Genomic DNA, 22,368 nt, shown 5'->3' with positions numbered 1-22,368 from the left:
GATGTGTCCTCCAGCTGAGCGGCCGAGAGGTGAGTAATTTTTTTTTTTTTGGACCACTTATTGATGATTATCAGGGAAGGGCTTATATTTCAAGCCCTTCCCCGATAATCATACTGCGGGGCTTGCCAGAAAGCACTGCTTTCAATGGGATTGGCAGCAGCAATGGGATGGTATGCCGCGGACTTCTGCCACAGTTGTGACAGCTGTGACAGCTGTGGCAGAAGTCCCCGGCATTCTCCATTTCTTTTCAATGGGGCTAGCACTGCTGGCGCTGGCCCCATTGAAAGGACTGGCAATATCCCAGCGTGATGCCGTTTTTTTTCTCGCACTGCGCTGTACTGCAGCGCAGTGGAGAAAACAACGCCAGTGGGTGTGAGCCCTTATACAGTCTATACAATCTATGTAGAGTCTATATACAATCTACACTATATACCATGTATATACAGTCTGTACAATCTATGTAGAGTCTATATACAATCTACAGTATATACCATGTATATACAGTCTGTACAATCTATGTAGAGTCTATTTACAATCTACACTATATACCATGGAGATACAGTCTATGCAATCTATGTAGAGTCTATATACAATCTACAGTATATACCATGTATATACAGTCTGTACAATCTATGTAGAGTCTATTTACAATCTACACTATATACCATGGAGATACAGTCTATGCAATCTATGTAGAGTCTATATACAATCTACAGTATATACCATGGAGATACAGTCTATATAATCTATGTAGAGTCTATTTACAATCTACACTATATACCATGTATATACAGTCTATACAATTTCTGCAGAGTCTATATACTATATATATGTATAGTCTTTGTACAATCTTTATCCAATGTATATGCAGTTTACATAACATCAATATGATCTGTATACAGTCTATATACAATCTATATATATAAATATACAGTCTTTGTACAATCTTTATCCAATGTATATGCAGTTTACATAACATTGATATGATCTGTATACAGTGTATATACAGGCATTAGATTACTACTGAGTAACATCTGTGTTTCTGTAAAAGAAAATCTTTTTGTCCCGTTTTGCGTCCGTTAAAATCATGGATGCAAAATGAGACACAACCAAACCATTGATTTCAGTGGACAGAAGAAAACAAGGTAACAGCAGCACTCCAATCTGAGAAACACCACTGGTGCAAGGTAGCATGCAGAGCCTAGAACCGGATCCCGACTCCAGAGATCCACCATAAAACGTAGATGTAAGAATACGTCGTCCAGGCAGCATCCGTTAAAATAGCTTCTTTATTTAGATATACAGAATCACAGGCAAGGCAAGCAATTTCAGTGGATTCTGACTCGTAGTTTTGCTCGGTCGGATCTATCTGCCTGCTTTTTTTTCAGACTCTCGAGCCATAGCACAGAGCATGAATAGTCCAAAAAAAAAAAGAATGTTACCTGCTTCATGCACCAATACACTCCATAGCGGTGAGCGACTTGGCACATGTGCCCAAATGTTTAACCCTAAATGTACTGGAAGAGCCATCATCACATGCAGAAGGTAAAGTGGGAAGACTAACGGAGCTCTGCTACATCTACACCCAGAGGCGTAACTTGAAGCTTTTGGGCCCCAATGCGAAATATGTAACAGGGCCCCCAACTGTAATGCTTTATACATAGTACTAGGCTCCCTATATGGAGAAAAGAGGCCTTTTGGGCCCCCTAAGGCTCCTGGGCCCGGGTGCAACCGCATCCGCTGCATCCCCTATAGTTACGCCCCTCTCTACACCCCATAATACCAGCCAGGAGTCTGCATGGGGCTTCCTGCCTTACTAATAACAACATATGACTGGAGGGTCACTTACCCTTTATGGACGCATTCGCAGTTCTTCTGTTGCTTACATGTAATGCAGTCGGGGCGTGTGAGCACAATCTCTGCCGGACGGAAATGATGAAGTTAGTAGTTGGAGCTGCGCAGCGCCCAGGCGGGAGGTTATTTCTGTTACTTTTCTTCACATCTCTCAGGCTTTATTCGCACAAGCGGTGTTTTTTGTGGCAATTTTGCTGCGATAAAACGCTGGCCGAAAATTGCGCCCATCTGTTGCATTAGATTCCAATGTATTTGTTCACATGGGTGATTTTCCGGCCAGAAAAGGTAGCACACACGGTGCACATTCTGACTGCCCACTGTTATGCTGACCGGAGAAGATAGGTCAGTATTAGAGATGAGCGAACGTACTCGGCCACGCCTCTTTTCCGCCAGAATACCGCGATTTTCGAGTACTTCCGTACTCGGGCGAATAAATTTGGGGGGAGCCGTGGGTGAGTGGGGGGTTGCAGCGGGGAGTGGGGGGAGAGGGAAAGAGAGAGGGCTCCCCCCTGTTCCCCGCTGCTACCCCCCGCGCCGCCACGCCTCCCCCGCCCCCGAATCTTTTCACCCGAGTACTGAAGTACTCGAAAATCGCAGCGCTCGATCGAGTAATTACTCAAAACGAGTACGTTCGTTCATCTCTAGTCAGGATCTTTCGTTTGATGGAATACACTGGCCGGACCCATAGACTCCAGTGGAAGCCTATGAGAGCTGCCGGAAAAGGGAGGTGGGAGGAAAATTAGCACTGGCTCTGCTAAACTTGCTCCCATTCCTTTCCCTTGTCGACTTGCCAGAGATTATCACACTAGCTCTGCTAAGCTCCCGACCTGAGCCCTCCCTTTGCTGGCAGCCAGCAAAGGGCCAAAGGGGAAAGGAAGTGAGTTTAGCAGAACTGAACTCTCTGCCTCCGCCTGACAGTATTCTGGCTGCATATATACACTGCAGGTTGGCCGCAGCAGCTATTACCATGTCGCGGCTGCTATTAGCGAGTCTGCCACTCCCCCTCCCCTTGCCAGCCGGCTCCACATGTCCTATCTTTTGATGGCGAGAAATTTTCTCGGCACGTCAAAAAAAACCTCATCTGGGAGAACCGATAGGAAACCATGGGTTCTTTTAGATGCCATTTTTTGAAGCACCTACTCAGCATCAAAACAGCGCTCATGTGAAAGAGCTCTGAGGTGCAGACGTGATTTACTATGTGATTCGGGTAACAGACCCCCCAGGAGCTGAAGGGCAAAGTCATAAAGAGTCAAGACAAGTCCAGAAACCAAAACACCATGGGGCACATGTACCGAGGGCTTAAAAAGACGTGTTTAATACTGTCTAAGGGCGGCTTCAGATGAACATCATTGCAGTTGTTTCGTTTTGCCTGAGTGAGTCTCGCATGTAGTATTAGGACTTGCCCTATCCTTCGCACGCAGTTTTTCTACGTGTGAGATAAGGTAGGACAGGACTTATCGTCCAGCTTCTTTTTTAAACCCTGTGTGTAATAGCGCAAAATTTGAACAGTAACATTTTTTTACCCGGTTCATCCGCTAATAGTCTCCACAGCAGCGAACTCATTCATGCATCCACCAGTGTGCTTAAACGCTACCGGTTAGGCGGCACAAACTGCGGGCTCACTCACACGAGCGGATTGTGTATATAGTTTATGCGAGTAACACGCAGTGCTGAAGCGCTAATGATCTACATCAGAACACTCAGACCTGTGTTTTTGACACGGGTGAAAAATGCAACGTGTCGTATTATGGTGCATATCACACGGCGTTATAGTCTATGGGGGCGTAAACTACGCAGAGATACACGTCACATGCTTATTGGTTGTGGACTACACAGAATAATCCTTCAGACGCACATGTTAGCGCTTTATGTGTGGAAAAATCCAGCAGACAAAACTGAGTGAACGGAAGCTGCTGATTTCACAGGTTCATCCTCATTTTACTTATTTTTTGTGGGTGCAAACAAATAAGAATTGCTGTATTTTGTGTGTATATGCGCACCCAGGAGACCCACGGAGATCTATGGAAGGTATGCAAGTGTGCATATGTATACACGTGGGTATGCGCAAAACACTGTGGAAACCCGCGCACACTGGCACCTTATTTGGCATAATAGTCATTTAAATCAGGGCTGGGGTGATTCCACCCATGTAAATGAGCGGTGCCTGCACAAATATGCACAGTATCCTCATTTATTGCACAAAAATGCTGCACAGGAGCGAGTGTATTTCGCAATACACCCCTGTGATGTCACCATAAGGGTGCCTACCCAACAGCGATATTTTTTCTAGCAATGCGAGAGCGAGTGCCTCGCAGCGCAGAGAAAACTCAGCGAGACCGCTCATTCTTTTCAATGGGGTCAGCGGCAGTCACACCAATTTTGCCATCACACGGCTTAATGTCTGACCATTGTCTATGTGCATAGCATCCCTCACTCTCCACCCCGCCATACCGTGCCCATCTCCAGCCCTTTACCTTCTGTATCAGCCCATTACTTGTAGTATGTAAGCTCGTTGGAGCAGGACCCGCACCCCTATTGTTTCCATCAGCTGATTACTATGTAACCGTGGTTCTGTAATTTTTGTACTTTTGTCTTTCTGTATTCCCCTGTCTATGTAAGCGCTGCGGAATAAGTTGGCGCTAGAGATGAGCGAGTATTGCCCTTAGTGAGTACCTGCCCACTCGGAAGAAAAGATTCGGGTGCCGGCGCTTGTGAGCTGAGAGTTGTGGGAGTGAGCAGAGGGGAAAGGGGGGGAGAGAGAGATCTCCCCTTAGTTCCCCCCTGCTGTCCCCCATCGCTTCCCGCCCCCCGCTGGCACCCAAATCTTTTCTTTCAAGCGGGCAGGTATTCGGTAAGGACAATGCTCGCTTGAGTGATTGCCATTAGCGAGTATGCTCGCTCATCTCCAGTTGGCGCCATACAAATAAAGATTATTATTATAAAAACATAGGGAGCACATTACAGACTTCTGCCACAGCTGTAACAGCTATGGCAGAGGATTTCTTCAACCCTATGGGGACCGTGGATTATGAAGGGATCTTCTGCCACAGATGTCACAGCTGTGGCAGAAGTACATGATGCTATCCCATTGCTTTTAATTGAGCCTGCACTGCAGCGGCCCCATTGAAAGCAGTGGGTTGCAGGCAACCCCCACAGCAATGATTTTCGGGGAAGAGCTTGAAATGTAAGCCCTTCCCTGAAAATCATCAGCTGTGAAAAAAATTATACTCACCTAGAAGAGCCTTCCCATGGGGATGAAGGAATCCTCTGTCAGAGCTGTGGTACAAGTCCGCAATGTACTCCCTATGTTTTCAATGGGGCTGGCGCTGCCGCCCCCGGCCCCATTAACAACACTGAGCGCTATCGTGGATTTTTTCTCTGCGCTGCGAGGCTTGGGAGTAAAAAAGAAACGCAAATGAGTATGAAACCATTGAAAGTCATTGGTTTTATAATCGTCGCTCTCACATTGCAAGAAAAAATATTGCTAGTGGGTAGGCAACCTTATACATAGCCAAAATACACTGGCGCCAGATTCATCCCAGCGACTCATGCCAGATGTTAAAGCTGTTGAATTTTATACCATCTAGTATAGTTGGCATAGTTTATGCTATAGTTTTGGTGAAATATAGACCACACCCCTTTATGATAAGCCACACCCCTGTTCCAGAGAAGACAGAAAATGCGACTGAAAAAGTGTATTAAAAGAGAACAGATATGGTGCACCGCATGTAATGCAGCTTTTGTGCCACAATTTTCACCAGAAAACTGTTATTTTATTGAAAATGTAAACCTCCCCCAATAACTATATACACATAGATACATAGTAACAGCTAGGCTAACAAAAGACAAATGTCCATCCACTTCAGCCCATTTCTACCCCCCCCCCCCTTCCTTCCTCCTTTCTTGTTGGACCAGAGGGAGGCAAAAAATAAAAATAACTGGTTGCATCTGAGATTCTCGGGTATAACGAGTTTTTTACAGCACATGAACATCCCGTCTGTAGGCTGTCCAACGTGCGGGACACTGACATGATGTTTTTGTCTGAGAATCAGACAAGACTAGGACAAGCCCCTGTGAGTACATCCAGAATTGGCGCTACTTTTGTACGATTTTTAGACTGATTTTTCAGTCTGAAAATTGGAAGGTAAAAATGTCTGAGTGCTCCTGAGTGAAAGAAATACTGCAGAACACAACATACTCATTATATTAATTCCAGATGAAAGCATCGCCGCACATGTGCTATCCACCAAGCAAACTGCAGGGAAGAGAAGAGAAGTTATTGTGGACCATTCACAATGTCGCCACCAGCCGCCACCACAGTTATATTCACAATCACGATTGTCTTCCACTTTGTGTTTTGTAGAGCCCCCATTACATGTGATTCCAGATACACTCCTTTATAAAGTGCTACACCGTACAGAGACCCCCCATTCATATGATGGTCTCAGGGACCGCCACGTCGTGTACTATTAGTACTCCTCACCCCCCCCCCCCCCCCGATTGCTCCCACAGTATTACTGCAACCAGACTTAGACAATCATATCTGTGACCAGATGGTTGGAAGGCGCACAGAATGGTGTCACGTACCCCATGTAGCCCCCGGCCACAGGTTGTGCCCCCCTGTCTTGCAGTGAATGTTCATCCTGGAGCCATTCTGTGTCCATGTGTGGTGAATGGACCCCCCGGACATATCCAACTGTATGTCTATACCGGCTATATGTACCTGTACAGTTAAAGATGTCGCCCGTTGACCCCCAGTGTAATACGACATTTACCCCCCAGGATGTGGATTTCTCATTCTGGATAATGATTACAGCTTTTCCGTACAGCTGAGGTAAAGGTCCGTATGTAGCGGCGTATTCCAGCTCGCCGGATCTGACAGTGACCTCATTTACTGACATAAGGAACATAAATAGACATTTCTCGGTTAGTTACCTGTTTCGGGTACACACAAGCCGGCGGCATCTGAGAGAAAGGAGAAGGAATTATTTATGTATCCATAGCCCCAACATATTCCAGAGACCCTTTCATGACCAGAGAGTTTTACATTCCCATTTCTCTCTATTTTACTTTTACATTTCCATCTCTCATCCCAACAATTGGTGCTATTACACGAGTGTTAACTGTCTTCATGTAATAGCAACCATATGAATATGACGCTACCAATTATGTTTTGCATTGTTCAGATTTTTTATAGAGAAAGTTATTTTTTAAAATATTTTTAATATTTTCAAATAGGTAATAAACTTTTTTTTCCTTTCATCTTTTCAGACCCAGTTTCATGAATTCATGAATGGGTGAGTGAGAGCTGCCTCTGATTGGTGGGGGCTGTGACCAATCAGAGGCAGCCCATTCAGCAGGCGGAGATTTTAAATCCCCGCCTGCTGAATACTACATAGAGCAGTTCAGGAGAACTGCCGGCCGGCCGCGGCTGAACTCCGTCTGCAGGGACAAGGTGAGTATATATATATTTTTTTTATTTTTACACATTTTTGGATGGTTTTCAGGTAAGGGCTTATATGTTTAACCCCTTAGTGACGAAGTCTGTTTGCGCCTTAGTGACGGAGCCAAATTTTGGAAATCTGACAGGTGTCGTTCAACGTAGCATAACTCCGTAAAGGCTTTACATATCCAAGTGATTCTGACATTGTTTTTTCACCACATGTTGAACTTCATTTTGGTTGTAAAAAGAGACCGATATAATTTGTGTATATTTATTAAAAGCGCCAAAATTGGGAAAATTTTGAAAAAATTGTCATTTTTTTCACATTTTCAACTGTAATATCTCAAATATGTCCAAACATACTGTACACATTTTGGATAAGATATATATTTACTTCATCAGTTTACTTTATTCTGAATGCACATTTGAAAAACTTTTGTGTTTTTTTAACCATTTAAATGACGTACAAATTTAACATTACTTTTCAGAATTTTGAGGAACACTTTGTTTTCCTGTACCAAGCCAAGTTTGCAAAGGCTCATTAGTGTCAGAATAATAGATCCCCCCCCCAAATGACCCCATTTTAAAAACTACACCCCTTAATGTATCCAATAAGGGGTGTCATGAGTATTTTGACCCCACCAGTTTTTTTCAGGAATTAATTAAATTTAGAGGAGATAAAATAAAATTTCATATTTTTGCAAATATGTCATTTTAAAGACATATTTTTTTCCTATAGTGCCCATGAAAATGAGGATTTACACCCCAAAATGGATATCCCTGTTCTCCCGTGTTCAGAAACATACCCATTGTGGCCCTAATCTTATGTCTGGATGCACAACGGGGCCCAAAACGAAAGTAGTCGGTGTCTTTCAGAACATAAGTTTTCCTTAAAGGCGTTTTCGGCCACATAGCACACTTGTAGAGCTCTTGAGCGGCCAAAACCAAAGAGAAACCCCACAAGTGACCCCATTTTGAAAACTAGACCCCTTAACGAATTTATCTAGGAGTGTACTGCCCATTTTGACCCCACAGTTTTTGAATGAATTCAAGCAAAGCAAAAGGAAAAAAATATGATTTTCGTTTTTTTGACAATTCTGTCATTTTAAAAACTGCTTTTTTTGTACAGCACACACATGAATGAAGACTTGCACACCAAAATAGATACCCCTTTTTGTCCCGTGTTCAGTGACAATCTTAGATAAAAGTAATAATGTGAACTGTGTAGTATTTCCGAAGACAGGGGTAATTACGGAGGCTGGCTGGGATGGGTACATGGGGCAATAAAACTGTGTATCCTCCCTCCTCTCATGCTTTTTGGGGTATTTCGTGACCTCCGTGGTGGGTATGGGGTGTAAAAAGTGGCGCTCTGTGAGTCTCCGTTAGCTTGAGGAGGTGCGGCGGTCTCACACAGAAGACGCTCAACAAGGTGCTCCTGGAACTGCAGGAAGGCGAGCGTATCAGGGGCTTCTTGTAAATTACGGATTATAGGTAGCAGTCTGAATAACGCCGGGCTCACGCAGCTGTAGGTGGAATCCGCTTGCGGAGGCCCGCAGTGGATCCCAGCTGTGAGCCCGGCTGTGACCCTGCGTACAGCCACGTAATGTACTGCGCATAAATGCCTACTCACACAGGCGGTCATGCACAGTATATTTTTTGTTGTTGTTTGTATTTCCTGCACCGTCGCTTAGCGATGACACGGGTACCCGCAGCCTATATACAAGGTAGTTGCGTACGGGCTGCGGGTATATCTGCGACCATGGAGCACAAGGCTCTATGTTGCGGATATTCGCGGTAAAATAGAACATGCTGCGTTCTCTTTTCTGCGAATGGATTACGCAATTCCAACCCACTAATGTGAGCGGAATTGTGTAATCCAATGCGATTGATCTGTATTACCGCGGATCAGACGCATGCGGAATCCGTAATTCCTATCCGGTTATGTGAGACCGACTTATGTTAGATCGCTACCTTTTTTTCACGTGACCGGGGACCGCTCAACGAGGCCACCTGTCACTGCTCCAGGCTCTCGGCGACCGTTGGTCGCTGGGAGTAAGGAGATTTTAAGTTTCCTGGGCTCCCTGACTCCTGCACATGTGTCTGGTGTTTTGCCGGCGGTCGCATGTGCAGAATCCGGGAAAGTTCACGGAGGAGGATAGCGTCAGGGTGCAAATACGGAGGCCTCCGGTAAAATGTTTCATCTCCTCTCGCATCGGTGAAGGGAGATGAACCTTCACCTTTTTTTACTTTTACGTGATTGCCATTATCCATTGGATAACGGTGAACACGTGATCAGGAACCGCTCACCGCGGCACCCCGTGAAATCTCCAGGCTCTCGGCTAAGTTTTGTAGCCAGGAGTAGGGAGATTTTAAATTACCGCAGCTTTTGCCCATGCGCCTGCCATTGTGGCGACAGGCGTGTGCGCAGAAGCTGGGGTAAGGTCCGCGGATAAATCCGCAGGCCTTAGGTACGTCATTTCATCCTCCCTCACAGATATGATCCGTAGGGGAGATGAAACGCAAGCTTTTTTTTACTTTTTACACTTTTTTTTTTACTTTAAATGATCACTGCTATCCATTGGATAACAGTGATCATCTTTGCAGGGGCATCCCTCTGCTCTGGGCTACACATGGCAGCCAGGAGCAGAGGGATTTTGAATTTCCCGGGGCTCGAGCCCGTCTGTGCACGCGCCCGATGATTGACATCCGGCGCACATGCGCAGACGGGGATTTCGGGTCCCGGGACATCGGGACATCGCAGAGGATTTTCACCTCCCCTCATGGATCCGATCCATGAGGGGAGGTGAAACATTACTTTTTTTTAACTTTTGTAACTTTTTCGTGATCGCCGCTATCCATTGGATAGCAGCGAACGCGGGTCCGGGGACCAGTCACAGCGGCTACCTTCAGGAGCCGGGAGCCAGGAGATTTCAAATTTCCCGGGGGCTCCCGGGCTTCTGCGCATGCCCCTAATGTCATCGTCTGGCGCGCATGTGCAGAAGGACGGCAGCGGGTCCGGGAGGACCCGATCTTCGGGGGACACCGCGGACAAGCCGGGTGAGTAATTTCAGCTGCCCCGATGGATCTGATCCATCGGGGCAGCTGAATATCTAACTTTTTACACTGCTTTGTGTACTTTTTTGCAATCGGCCGCTATCCACTGGGTAGTGCCGATCGCAATGCCGGGGGGGATTGCCCCCATCCTGGGATGACAGCTCCATGCTGTTGGCTACCTGCGGGCACCGACAGCATGGAGCTGTCACGTCCTCAGGCAAGTGGGCATTAATCCAAAGAGGATGCATAAAACTACGTCCTCTAGGATTAAAGCCCACTTACTGAGGACGTAGTTCCCCGATGGAGCAGTCGTTAAGGGGTTAAGCCCTTCCTGAAAATTCATCCTGCGCTCACCGGCAGCCCATTGAATTTCAATGGGTGGACAGCGCTCCTTTGATCAGGCCCGTTTCGCCGAAAACGCTGCTAGCTGCAGATTTTTCGGCGACTCGTCGGCCCCTGTCACACGATTTGCGGATGTGCATCCGTTATGCGATCCGCAAATCGCAGCAAAAAATGGTCGTCTGACCGAGGCCTTAGCGAGTATACTCGCTCATCTCTAGTAAAGAACAGTCATGTTACCTTTATGCTGGAGGTCACTACAATTATGGCAATAACCAAAGTAGAGCTTTTTTAGGTCTTAATTAGAGATGAGCGAACGTGTTCTTCCGAGCTTGATATTCGTGCGAATATTAGGGTGTTCGTGATGTTCGTTATTCGTAACGAACACCATGCGGTGTTCGGGTTACTTTCACTTCCTTCCCTGAGACGTTAGCGCGCTTTTCTGGCCAATTGAATGACAGGGAAGGCATTACAACTTCCCCCTGTGACAGTCAAGCCCTATACCACCCCCCTGCAGTGAGTGGCTGGGGAGATCAGGTGTCCGCCGAATATAAAAGTCGGCCCCTCCCGCGGCTCGCCTCAGATGCCGTGTGAGTTAGATGAGGGACAGTGCTGTTTGTACCGGAGCTGCTGTAGGGAAAGAATTGGTAGTTAGTGTAGGCTTCAAGGCCCCCCAAAGGTCCTTATTAGGGCCACTGATAGCTGTGTGTTGGCTGCTGTTAGCAGTGGCAATTTTTTTTTTCTCAAAATCGCCTCTGCAGAGCGTTGCACCCGCCATTAGGGACAGAAGTGTTGCATAGGAAGGGAGAGTGTTAGGAGTGAGTGTAGCCTTCAAGAACCTCAACGGTCCTTTCTAGGGCCATATTTATCCGTGTGCAGTACTGTCCAGGCTGCTGTTAGCTGTGCTGCATTTTATTTTACTTCTCAAAATCGCCTCTGCAGAGCATTGCACCCTCCATTGATACTGCAGGGAAAGAATTGTGTAGGCAGGGCCACAACAGAGTTATTATTCATTGAATATACGCAGTGCTGCCTTTTGGTGGAAAAAAACGGAAAATATTTCTATTTGTCCTGCCTCTGTCCGTCCTAAGGGCGGTGGACACGTGTCGGCTGCGTGTGCAACCTTTAAAAATCAGACGCACCCAGCTACGTTTTACTCCTGGCTTCGCCATTTGCTTTCCTTAATTGGGAAAAAAATACCTGCTCTGCCACAGTTAATAACTCTGCTACCCTCACGTTCTGTGACACATTAGCAGGGACACAGCACAGTTATTAAACTTCTCATGTTCATTGAATATACGCAGTGCTGCCTTTTGGTGCAAAAAAACGGAAAATATTTCTATTTGTCCTGCCTCTGTCCGTCCTAAGGGCGGTGGACACGTGTCGGCTGCGTGTGCAACCTTTAAAAATCAGACGCACCCAGCTACGGTTTACTGCTGGCTTCGCCATTTGCTTTCCTTAATTGGGAAAAAAATACCTGCTCTGCCACAGTTAATAACTCTGCTACCCTCACGTTCTGTGACACATTAGCAGGAAAACAGCACAGTTATTAAACTTCTCATGTTCATTGAATATACGCAGTGCTGCCTTTTGGTGCAAAAAAACGGAAAATAATTCGATTTGTCCTGCCTCTGTCCGTCCTAAGGGCGGTGGACATGTGTGAGCTGCGTGTACAACGTTAAAAAATCAGACGCACCCAGCTACGGTTTACTGCTGGCTTCGCCATTTGCTTTCCTTAATTGGGAAAAAAAATACCTGCTCTGCCACAGTTAATAACTCTGCTACCCTCACGTTCTGTGACACATTAGCAGGAAAACAGCACAGTTATTAAACTTAGATTATACATTCACTAGAGGCAGTGGGGCCTTTCGTTTTCAAAAAAGGGAAAAAATTATATTTGGCCTGCAGTCTTGCGCCAATTTATTAGCTGCCTGTGAAATCAAATCACTGGTAATACAGCATGCTGAGGGGTAGGGGTAGGCCTAGAGGACGTGGACGTGGCCGAGGACGCGGAGGGCCAAGTCAGGGTGTGGGCACAGGCCGAGCTCCTGATCCAGGTGTGTCGCAGCCGACTGCTGCGCGATTAGGAGAGAGGCACGTTTCTGGCGTCCCCACATTCATCGCCCAATTAATGGGTCCACGCGGGAGACGGTTATTAGAAAATGAGCAGTGTGAGCAGGTCCTGTCCTGGATGGCAGAAAGTGCTTCGAGCAACCTATCGTCAACCCGCAGTTCTGCGCCGTCCACTGCTGCAAATCCGAATCCTCTGTCTGCTGCTCCTCCTTCCTCCCAGCCTCCTCACTCCACTACAATGACACCTGCTCAGGAGCGGGAACACTCCCAGGAACTGTTCTCGGGTCCCTGCTTAGATTGGGCAGCAGCGGTTCCTCTCCCACCAGAGGAGTTTATCGTCACTGATGCCCAACCATTCGAAAGTTCCCGGGGTCCGGGGGAAGAGGCTGGGGACTTCCGCCAACTGTCTCAACAACTTTCTGTGGGTGAGGAGGACGATGACGATCAGACACAGTTGTCTTGCAGTGAGGTAGTAGTAAGGGCAGTAAGTCCGAGGGAGCAGCGCACAGAGGATTCGGAGGAAGAGCAGCAGGACGATGAGGTGACTGACCCAACCTGGTGTGCAACGCTTACTCAGGAGGACAGGTCTTCAGAGGGGGAGTCAAGGGCATCAGCAGGGCAGGTTGCAAGAGGCAGTGCGGTGGCCAGGGGTAGAGGCAGGGCCAGACCGAATAATCCACCAACTGTTTCCCAAAGCGCCCCCTCGCGCCATGCCACCCTGCAGAGGCCGAGGTGCTCTAAGGTCTGGCAGTTTTTCACAGAGACGCCTGACGACCGACGAACAGTGGTGTGCAACCTTTGTCGTGCAAAGCTCAGCCGGGGAGCCAACACCAACAGCCTCACCACCACCACCATGCGCAGACATATGATGGCCAAGCACCCCACAAGGTGGAACGAAGGCCGTTCAGCGCCTCCGGTTTGCACCCCTGCCTCTCCCCCTGTGCCCCAACCTGCCACTGAGATGCAACCCCCCTCTCAGGACACAGGCACTACCGTCTCCTGGCCTGCACCCACACCCTCACCTCCGCTGTCCTCGGCCCCATCCAGCAATGTAGTTCAGCGCACCGTCCAGCCGTCGCTTGCGCAACTGTTGGAGCGCAAGCGCAAGTACGCCGCCACGCACTCGCACGCTCAAACGTTAACCGTCCGCATAGCAAAATTCATCAGCCTTGAGATGCTGCCGTATAGGGTTGTGGAAACGGAGTCCTTCAAAAGTATCATGGAGGCGGCGGCCCCGCGCTACTCAGTTCCCAGTCGCCACTACTTTTCCCGATGTGCCGTCCCAGCCCTGCACGACCACGTCTCCCGCAACATTGTACGCGCCCTCACCAACGCGGTTACTGCCACGGTCCACTTAACTACGGACACGTGGACAAGCACAGGCGGGCAGGGCCACTACATCTCCCTGACGGCACATTGGGTGAATTTAGTGGAGGCTGGGACAGAGTCAGAGCCCGGGACCGCTCACGTCCTACCCACCCCCAGAATTGCGGACCCCAGCTCGGTGGTGGTATCTGCGGAGGTGTATGCTTCCTCCACTAAAGCACCCTCCTCCTCCTCCTCTGTCTCGCAATCAAGATGTGTTAGCAGCAGCATGTCGCCAGCAGTCGGTGTCGCGCGGTGTGGCAGCACAGCGGTGGGCAAGCATCAGCAGGCCGTGCTGAAACTACTCAGCTTAGGCGATAAGAGGCACACGGCCCACGAACTGCTGCAGGGTCTGACACAGCAGACCGACCACTGGCTTGCGCCGCTGAGCCTCCAACCGGGCATGGTCGTGTGTGACAACGGCCGTAACCTGGTGGCGGCTCTGCAGCTCGGCAGCCTCACGCACGTGCCATGCCTGGCCCACGTCTTTAATTTGGTGGTTCAGCGCTTTCTGAAAAGCTACCCATGCTTGTCAGACCTGCTCGTAAAGGCGCGCCGGCTCTGCGCACATTTCCGCAAGTCCCACACGGACGCTGCCACCCTGCGCACCCTGCAACATCACTTTAAGCTGCCAGTGCACCGACTGCTGTGCGACGTGCCCACACGGTGGAACTCTACGCTCCACATGTTGGCCAGGCTCTATGAACAACGTAGAGCTATAGTCGAATACCAACTCCAACATGGGCGGCGCTGTGGGAGTCAACCTCCTCAATTCCTTTCAGAAGAGTGGGCCTGGTTGGCAGACATCTGCCATGTCCTTGGTAATTTTGAGGAGTCTACCCAGGTGGTGAGCGGCGATGCTACAATCATTAGCGTCACCATTCCTCTGCTATGCATCTTGAGAAATTCCCTGCAAACCATAAAGGCAGCTGCTTTGCGCTCGGAAACGGGGGCGGGGGAAGACAGTATGCCGCTGGATAGTCAGGGCACCCTCCTGTCTATTTCTCAGCGCGTACAGGAGGAGGAGGAGGAGCATGAGGAGGATGAGGAGGAGGGGGAAGAGACAGCTTGGCCCGCTGCTGACGGTACACCGGCTGATTGCCTGTCATCCTTTCAGCGTGTATGGCCTGAGGAGGAGGAGGAGGAGGAGGAGGATCCTGAAAGTGATCTTCCTAGTGAAGACAGCCATGTGTTGCGTACAGGTACCCTGGCACACATGGCTGACTTCATGTTAGGATGCCTTTCTCGTGACCCTCGCGTTGCACGCATTCTGGCCACGACGGATTACTGGGTGTACACACTGCTCGATCCACGGTATAAGGAGAACCTGCCCACTCTGATTCCCGAAGAGGAAAGGGGTTCGAGAGTGTTGCTATACCACAGGACCCTTGCGGACAAGCTGATGGTAAAATTCCCAGCCGACAGCGCTAGTGGCAGAAGGCGCAGAGTACCGAGGGCAAGGTAGCAGGGGATGTGCGTAGATCGAGCAGCATGTACATCCCAGGCAGTGCAACAGTCTTTAAGGGCCTGGCCAGCTTTATGGCTCCCCACCAAGACTGTGTCACCGCTCCCCAGTCAAGGCTGAGTCGGCGGGAGCACTGTAAAAGGATGGTGAGGGAGTACGTAGCAGATCGCACGACCATCCTCGGTGACGCCTCTGCCCCCTACAACTACTGGGTGTCGAAGCTGGACACGTGGCCTGAACTAGCGCTGTATGCCCTGGAGGTGCTTGCTTGTCCTGCGGCTAGCGTCTTGTCGGAGAGGGTGTTTAGTGCGGCTGGGGGAATCATCACAGATAAGCGTAGCCGCTTGTCAACCGACAGTGCCGACAGGCTAACACTCATCAAGATGAACAAAGGCTGGATTTCCCCAGACTTCTGTTCTCCACCAGCGGACAGCAGCGATACATAAGCAATACGTAGGCTGCACCCGCGGATGGAAGCTACGTTCTCTCTCACCATCCAAAACGGGGACATTTCTGCTTCATCAATCTGTGTCTAATATTCCTCCTCCTCCTCCTGCTCCTCCTCCTGAAACCTCACGTAATCACGCTGAACGGGCAATTTTTCTTAGGGCCACAAGGCTCACTCAAATAATTTTTCAGAACAATTTTTATAAGTTTCAATGCGCTTAAAAGCTTTGGAACTTTAACTTGAACCAATTTTTCGTTACACTGGGCTGCCTCCAGGCCTAGTTACCACTTAAGCCACATTAACCAAAGCGATTCACCTGCCATCTTGGTTGGGCATGGCCAATTTTTACTGAGGTACATTAGTACTGTTGGTACACCAAATTTTTGGGGCCCTCACCTACAGTGTAATCATAGCAATTTGTATGTTCTTCGCCTGCACTCATGGTACAGAAAGGTGTGTGGGGTTGGCCTACACTTTAGCTACATAAATGTAACTTGGGCCTTGGCTATACTAAGGCTACTGACATGGAACGAAGACTGCGCTCCCGCTATACTGCTGCTTCGGAATTGTTACTGGGGCCTGTCTTGAGTGCTACTATTGCTGACATGGAACGAAGACTGCGCTCCCGCTATACTGCTGCTTCGGAATTGTTACTGGGGCCTGTCTTGAGTGCTACTATTGCTGACATGGAACGAAGACTGCGCTCCCGCTATACTGCTGCTTCGGAATTGTTACTGGGGCCTGTCTTGAGTGCTACTATTGCTGACATGGAACGAAGACTGCGCTCCCGCTATACTGCTGCTTCGGAATTGTTACTGGGGCCTGTCTTGAGTGCTACTATTGCTGACATGGAACGAAGACTGCGCTCCCGCTATACTGCTGCTTCGGAATTGTTACTGGGGCCTGTCTTGAGTGCTACTATTGCTGACATGGAACGAAGACTGCGCTCCTCCTATAATGCTGCTAGTGATATGTTAGTGGGGCCTGTCCTAATGCTACGGCTGGAATGTTACGAATTCTGAGCTCTGCCTATACCGCTGCTAATGGTATGTCTCTGGGGTGTGGAAACAGAGGCTTCCCAAAGACATAATGGCGGCGAGGCCATTTCCCACCAACGCGGTTACTGTAAAGGTGCATATAACCACGGACACGTGGAGAGGACACGTAGTGCCTCAAAAACATCCCCCTCCTCCTCCAACAGGGAAAACATTCTTGGCAAATGTCTTTGCATTGGTTCGTCTGGTGGCAGTCCAAGAATTTCACCTTTACCGACACAACAAGAGAGCCCCCACACCATCCCCCCGCCACGGCCCACTTAATCCTGGCCGCATTCCGAAAACCAACAAAATAAAACCGTGCTACTAGGTCTGCAGTCACCACCACATTACCACCAACGCGGTTACTGTAAAGGTGCATATAACCACGGACACGTGGAGAGGACACGTAGTGCCTCAAAAACATCCCCCTCCTCCTCCAACAGGGAAAACATTCTTGGCAAATGTCTTTGCATTGGTTCGTCTGGTGGCAGTCCAAGAATTTCACCTTTACCGACACAACAAGAGAGCCCCCCCACCATCCCCCCGCCACGGCCCACTTAATCCTGGCCGCATTCCGAAAACCAACAAAATACAACTGTGCTACTAGGTCCGCAGTCACCACCACATTACCACCAACGCGGTTACTGTTAAGGTACATATTACCAGTCTGACTGGGGCATGCAGACACCTTGACAGAATGAATAGTGTGTGGCACATAGGTTCCCCATTACTATGCCCACGTGTGCAGCTCCTGATGGCGGTGGCACAGGATTCTATTTCTTATTGCTTCTGTACAGCATTGTGGGCTATCGCCCCGCCACTTTTAAAGAGGGTCGCTGCCTAGCCATGCCAACCCTCTGCAGTGTGTGCCTGCGGTTCCTCCTCATGGCAGACGCACTTCTAAATAGACATGAGTGTGGCGTGGCATGAGGGCAGCTGAAGGCTGCGCAGGGACACTTTGGTGTGCGCTGTGGGGGGGAGGGGGGCGGTTGGTCAGCATGTAACCCAGGAGAAGTGGCAGCGGAGTGTCATCCAGGCAGTGATTGTGCTTTGTTGTAGCTAGTGTGGTGCTTAGCAAAGGTATGCATTGCTAATGAGGGCTTTTCAGAAGTAAAAGTTGTTGGGAGGGGGGGGGGGGGCACTCTTGCCGGTATTGTGGCTTAATAGTGGGACCTGGGAACTTGAGATGCAGCCCAACATGTAGCCCCTCGCCTGCCCTATCCGTTGCTGTGTCGTTCCCATCACTTTCTTGAATTGCCCAGATTTTCACAAATGAAAACCTTAGCGAGCATCGGCGAAATACAAAAATGCTCAGGTCGCCCATTGACTTCAATGGGGTTCGTTACTCGAAACGAACCCTCGAGCATCGCGGGAAGTTCGTTCCGAATAACGAACACCCGAACATTTTGGTGTTCGCTCATCTCTAGTCTTAATGCTTTTGTCATAATAAATAAACTTACAAACAATCATTTACATTCGTGCTGTACGAATCTGAAATCTGTAATTTAGAGATTTTCCTGTCGATTTTTGTGATACAGGGTTATGTTTTCATGGGTACATTTTGAAGTCTTTATGACTTTTTGATCCTTCCTTATTTCATTTTTTTGAAAGGGCTAAATAAAAAAAAATAATTCTTGAATGTTTGCTGTTCCGGCATTCACCGTGGGATACAAGTGGTATGTTAGCTAACGTCTTTAGGTAGATATGATTAGGTGATACAACATTTATATAACTATTATGTTGTACGATTTTTGCAGATTAACTTCGCTTGTTTTTTTATGTCATCTTATTTACAGATCTGCATCTTGTGTTTTCTGTTGTAGTTGCTGTATAAAGGAATGTTGGCCATGTTTGATAACTCTATGGTTGCTTGGCTATGAACTAGGAATATGGCCATATATTGTAATGAGCATTTAATTGCCATTTTAATTCTTACCACAAAACAGTGCGCTGAATATGCAAATCTGCAGAATACAGAGGAACCCCATGTCTGAGAATAAAGAGAAAATGCTAGGTAATAATATAGTAAACAGAAAAGGCATCAATAATAAGTAATACATAATTTCATTATATGATCTGCCCCATTACTGCAGTTTTAGTGAGTCATTATAGTACTTATAGTAGTTACATTCTTGTACATATGGGGGCAGTATTATAGTAGTTATATTCTTGTACATAGGGGGCAGTATTATAGTAGTTATATTCTTGTACATAAGGGGCAGTATTATAGTAGTTATATTCTTGTACATAGGGGGCAGTATTATAGTAGTTATATTCTTGTACATAGGGGAGAGTACTATAGTAGTTATATTCTTGTACATAGGGGGCAGTATTATAGTAGTTATATTCTTGTACATAGGGGGCAGTATTATAGTAGTTATATTCCTGTACATAGGAGCAGTATTATAGTAGTGATATTATTGTACAAAGGAGGCCGTATTGTAGTAGTTATATTATTGTACATAGGAGGCAGTATTATAGTAGTTATATTCTTGTACAAAGGAGGCAGTATTGTAGTAGTTATATTCTTGTACATAGGAGGACAGTATTATAGTAGTGATATTCTTGTACAAAGGGGGCAGTATTATAGTAGTTATATTCTTGTACATAGGAGGCAGTATTATAGTAGTTATATTCTTGTACAAAGGAGGCAGTATTATAGTAGTTATAGTCTTGTACATAGGGGGCAATATTACAGTAGTTATATTCTTGTACATAGAAGGCAGTATTACAGTAGTTCTACTCTTGTACATAGGGAGCAGTATTTTAGTAGTTATATTCTTGTACATAGGGGCAGTATTATAGTAGTTATATTCTTGTACATATGAGCAGTATTATAGTAGTTATATTCTTTTTCATAGGGTGCAGATTGATAGTAGTTATATTCTTGTACATAGGAGCAATATTATAGTAGTTATATTCTTGTACATAGGAGCAGTATTATAGTACTTTTATTCTTGTACATAGGGGGCAGTATTATAGTAATTATATTCTTGTACATAGGGGAGAGTACTATAGTAGTTATATTCTTGTACATATGGGGCAGTATTATAGTAGTTCTATTTTTGTACATAGGGGGCAGTATTGTAGTAGTTATATTCTTGTACATATGAGCAGTATTATAGCAGTTATATTCTTTTACATGGGAGCAGTATTATAGTAGTAAAATTCTTGTACATAGGGGGCAGTATTATAGTAGTTATATTCTTGTACATAGGGGGCAGTATTATAGTAGTTATATTCTTGTATATAGGGGACAGTATTATAGTAGTTATATTCTTGTACATAGGGGGCAGTATTATAGTAGTTATATTCTTGTACATAGGGTGCAGAATGATAGTAGTTATATTCTTGTACATAGGAGCAGTATTATAGTAGTTATATTCTTGTACATAGGGGGCAGTATTTTAGTAGTTATATTCTTGTACATAGGGGCAGAATTATAGTAGTTATATTTTTGTACATACAACACAGTGTTATAGTAGTTATATTCTTTTACATAGGGGGCAGAATGATAGTAGTTATATTCTTGTACATAGGGGGCAGTATTATAGTAGTTATATTCTTGTACATAGGGGGCAGTATTATAGTAGTTATATTCTTGTACAAAGGAGGCAGTATTGTAGTAGTTATATTCTTGTACATAGGAGGCAGTATTATAGTAGTTATATTCTTGTACATAGGGGGCAATATTACAGTAGTTATATTCTTGTACATAGGGGGCAGTTATATAGTAGTTATATTCTTTTACATAGGGGGCAGAATGATAGTAGTTATATTCTTGTACATAGGGGGCAGTATTATAGTAGTTATATTCTTGTACATAGGGGGCAGTATTATAGTTGTTATATTCTTATACATAGGAGGCAGTAATATAATAGTTATATTCTTGTACATAGGGGCAGAATTATAGTAGTTATATTCTTATACATAGGGGGCAGTATTATAGTAGTTATATTCTTGTACATAGGGGGCAGTATTATAGTAGTTATATTCTTGTACATAGGAGGCAGTATTATAGTAGTTATATTCTTGTACATAGGGGGAAACATTATAGTAGTTATATTCTTGTCCATAGGGGGCAGTATTTTAGTAGTTATATTCTTGTACATGGGGCAGAATTATGGTAGTTATATTCTTGTACATACAACGCAGTATTATAGTAGTTATATTCTTGTACATACAACACAGTATTATAGTAGTTATATTCTTGTACATAGGATCAGTATTATAGTAGTTATACTCTTGTACATAATAGCAGTATTATAGTAGTTATATCCTTGTACATAGGGGCAGTATTATAGTAGTTATATTCTTGTACATAGGGGACATTATTATAGTAATTATATTGTTGTACATAGGGCAGAGTACTATAGTAGTGATACTATGGTACATAGGAGGCAGTATTATAGTAGTTATATTCTTGTACATAGGAGGCATTATTATAGTAATTGTATTCTTGTACATAGGGGAGAGTACTATAGTAGTAATACTATGGTACATAGGAGGCAGTATTATAGTAGGTATATTCTTGTACATAATAGCAGTATTATAGTAGTTATATTCTTGTACATAGGGGGCAGTATTATAGTAGTTATATTCTTGTACATAGGGGGCAGTATTATTGTAGCTATATTCTTGTGCATAGTGGGTACTACTATAGTAGTTATATTCTTGTACAGACAGTGCAGTATTATAGTAGTTATATTCTTGTACAGACAGGGCAGTATTATAGTAGTTATATTCCTGTACATAATAGGCAGTATTATAGTAGCTATATTGTTGTGCGTAGTGGTCAGTATTACAGTAGTCATATTTTTTTTGCATAGGAACAGTCTAAAAATAGTAATATTTTTGTACACAGAAGGCAGTAATATAGTAGTTATGTTCTTGTACAACTTGTGCATTGGAGGCAGTCTTTCTGCACAATACAATTGACTTTGTAAACGTCCCTAATTTTCTTAAGGTTTACCATGCTATACCCCTCTCTGACACACTCTCTCCATCTGGTAGTTTGCTACACTATGATATGCACCTCCCTTGTCCACTACTCAGACTTCTTTAATATTGTGACTCCGGTGACTTTATTTCTAGCATTGGTCCATCTTCTCTTCTCCTATTTCCATAAACTCATAGTCCTTGGTTCAGCAATTGCTTGTCAATTTATCTGAGTTTTTCTTTCAATATTTGGATTCCGTTTATCACAGAAATACAAGACTCTGTTAATCTACTTGGTGAATGTCACATGACTTTTAAGGTATGCTCCCCATAGGCGTAGCATCATGGCGTG

At 46.0% G+C, this 22,368-nt stretch overlaps 2 long non-coding RNA genes across 2 annotated transcripts in view; both read right to left on the bottom strand.

Moving 5' to 3' along the window:
- The window catches only part of LOC136619850 (uncharacterized), a 97,398-nt gene extending 78,308 nt beyond the window's left edge, over positions 1–19,090 (bottom strand). Inside the window, exons 1-4 of the long non-coding RNA XR_010791060.1 lie at positions 19,015–19,090; positions 6,790–6,819; positions 6,053–6,109; positions 1,850–1,919 (exon numbers count right to left, since the gene is read on the bottom strand). This is a non-coding gene — a long non-coding RNA (uncharacterized lncRNA). The remainder of the gene's footprint in view (positions 1–1,849; positions 1,920–6,052; positions 6,110–6,789; positions 6,820–19,014) is intronic.
- Positions 1–22,368, bottom strand: part of LOC136619854 (uncharacterized) — a 491,210-nt gene that overhangs the window by 338,186 nt on the left and 130,656 nt on the right. The gene's annotated exons all lie outside the window — the stretch shown is intronic.

The sequence above is a fragment of the Eleutherodactylus coqui genome, chromosome 1 (assembly GCF_035609145.1).
Source record: "Eleutherodactylus coqui strain aEleCoq1 chromosome 1, aEleCoq1.hap1, whole genome shotgun sequence".
Lineage (NCBI taxonomy): Eukaryota > Metazoa > Chordata > Amphibia > Anura > Eleutherodactylidae > Eleutherodactylus > Eleutherodactylus coqui.
This window is presented reverse-complemented; position numbering and strand designations above follow the sequence as displayed.